The following is a 2,500-nucleotide window of genomic DNA, read 5'->3' as shown; positions in this document are numbered from 1 at the left end:
TTCGATGATCATTCAGACTCGTGGGAATACAACCATTTGTAACAGTCGAGGGAGGTTAGACTGGCATCCTTATGCCCATTTCTAGCCCAGACCCGGAAAAAATATTTTAGGTCTGTGAACTGAGTACTTTTGAAACCCGGGATGGCAAGTTATGGTTTCCAAATACCATTAAACTTTATTGTAAGGAAATCCATTAAGTTTATATCCGATACTGCTTAGAAAACTTAACAGGAAACTTTTGAATGGGAAGACACCGACGGCAGCAGATAATGTTTGAGAAATCCATAACCGAAGGACTTCGAGAGACTTCTTCTGGTCCTCTTGGGTTCAAGATTTGGACGTCAGGATAGATCGTCAAAGCACTTGTAACATTCTCATAAGAAAGATTTTTTTTCTTTCTTTTTTCTTTTTGTTACCTGTTACCGAGTGACTTGTTATTGTTTGTTTTTTTTTTTTTTTTTTTTTTTAACCTAGTGACTACAAATACTGTAGCTTTCAACTTGAAATCGCAAGGTTAAGATAGGTCAGTCTTACGTTAAGATAGGTCGCAATGATGTGAACGGTAGCGACCCCTTCGGCCCATAGCTGCAACCTCTTTCTTTCCTTTTACTGTACCTCCGTTCATATTATCTTTCTTCCATCTTGCTATCCACCCTCTTTCAACCATTATTTCATAGTGCAACTGCTTTGAGGTTTTCCTCCTGTTACCTTCCAGACCTACCTATCCTCAATATCCTTTCCAGAGCTGAATGATCTCATAGGTCCCTGCGGTTGGCCTTTGGCCTGAACTGTATATTCAATGAAGGAAATAAGTAGGGTATATATAGTATGTTTATTACTTATTGTAAAAAAAGTCATTGCTAGTGAAGACTTCGGAGGTGTCATGTTGCCCAATACAGCATCGATTGTTGTTTTATTTCGTCCTTATTTAAAATGGATTGTTTAACAACAGATTTGTTCCTCGTTGGATGAGTGGTTCACGTGCTCGTCTACCGATTCGGTAGTCCCGCGTTCGATTCCCCGCTCTGCGGAGGAATTTGTTTCTGGCAATTAGAAGTTAATTTCTCGATATAATGTTGTTCGGATCCCACAATAAGCTGTAGGTCCGTTGGTAGGTAACCAGTTGGTTCCTAGCCACTTCAAAATATATAAAAATATGCACCAGTATTATGGTGCATATAGATTGTTTTTTTTTTTTTTTTATTGTGCACTATATTCCATATCACCAAGAGTGTTTTTGTTGATCTTTATATTCAAATCCCTCCAGTACTGTCTGCAGATCGTAATTTTATTGACCTCGAATATGAGTGACCTTATCAGTCTTAGGGTCAAAGATGTATTTATAGAATAAAAGGCAAAAATTATAGACAGTCCTTTGATGACTTGGAAATAATAATAATGGTTACCCTAAATTCATTTTGAAAAGAGATTAAATAAAAAAAGCGTATTTTCGACTCTTCAACAAGAATCAGAGGAGGTATGGGTTAAAAAAAATAAAAAAATAAATAAAAATAAATAAATAAAAATAAAAACAGAATTTCTGTATATACCTGCACTTATTATTCTCAGAGTGAAAGTCTGTTTTGAGATGATTAGCGATGATAAAAATACGTAAACTATAAATAGGATATAATTAATTATATCTTTATGGCGTCAGCATCATTTACCAAATTTCTTGTCATACTGTTCCTGCTGACACTGACGAAAGTATATATTTTGTGTGTTTAGGTGATTTGTATCTACTTAAGTAAAGCTCTCGATCATTAGAAGCGGTCGTTTCCCCTTTTATGGCCGACTGCACTGATTGATCGAAACCACCTTGGCCGTGATGGTGGTGGTGTGATATAGGCCTAGCGGGGCCTCATTCCGAGCTGTGTCGGTGGAGCATGTCGTCATAGTCTTCGAAGAATGCAACTTTAAAGTTGCCTTCCTTCTTCGGTTCATGTCGCCGTGCTGCATTTTCTTCCTCCTCCTCTTCTTCTTGTTCTGTAGCTCAACGACACCGAATTACGTTCCATCGCGTGCGATCGAGAGTGACTCACGCTACTGCTGCTGCCTCGTCTCGAACTTATGAACCTCTAGTATGTTTGTTGGCTCTTATTTTATCGTTGGTGTGCAGTCAAGTATATTTTATTGCTGTATGGTATTGTGGTGGGGTTGGGGGTGGGGGCTGGGGAAGAGGGAGGGAATGAAAGAAAGAGAGCGAGAGAGAGAGAAAGTGAGGGAGTGGGAAATGAGGAAGGAGTGACGTCGTATCCAGCCTGGAGTCTGCGCGTAAACACGAGCTCGAGGTGACGGAGGTACGAGGACTCCTCCCACTCGCACCGATCTGATGGTCTTCCTGCACCTATTTTTGGTGCATTCCTGCCAAACGACCAATAGAACCACGGGGGAGAGAAAGAAGAAACTTTTTTTTTATTATATATATACATCGTTTTCAGAACAAACGATAAATTTCGGTTCACAGGCTCAAATGCTTGCACATAGGTCTATAATCTTT

The 2,500-nt window shown here is 39.4% G+C and overlaps 1 protein-coding gene across 12 annotated transcripts in view; it reads left to right on the top strand.

Annotated features, from left to right (window-relative positions):
* The window catches only part of LOC135226425 (protein NDRG3-like), a 392,774-nt gene that overhangs the window by 274,345 nt on the left and 115,929 nt on the right, over nt 1-2,500 (top strand). The window lies entirely within an intron of this gene.

Source organism: Macrobrachium nipponense, chromosome 14 (assembly GCF_015104395.2).
Source record: "Macrobrachium nipponense isolate FS-2020 chromosome 14, ASM1510439v2, whole genome shotgun sequence".
In the NCBI taxonomy this organism is placed as follows: Eukaryota; Metazoa; Arthropoda; class Malacostraca; order Decapoda; family Palaemonidae; genus Macrobrachium; species Macrobrachium nipponense.
Note: the sequence above shows the minus strand (reverse complement) of the source record. Positions and strands in the feature narration are given on the sequence as shown.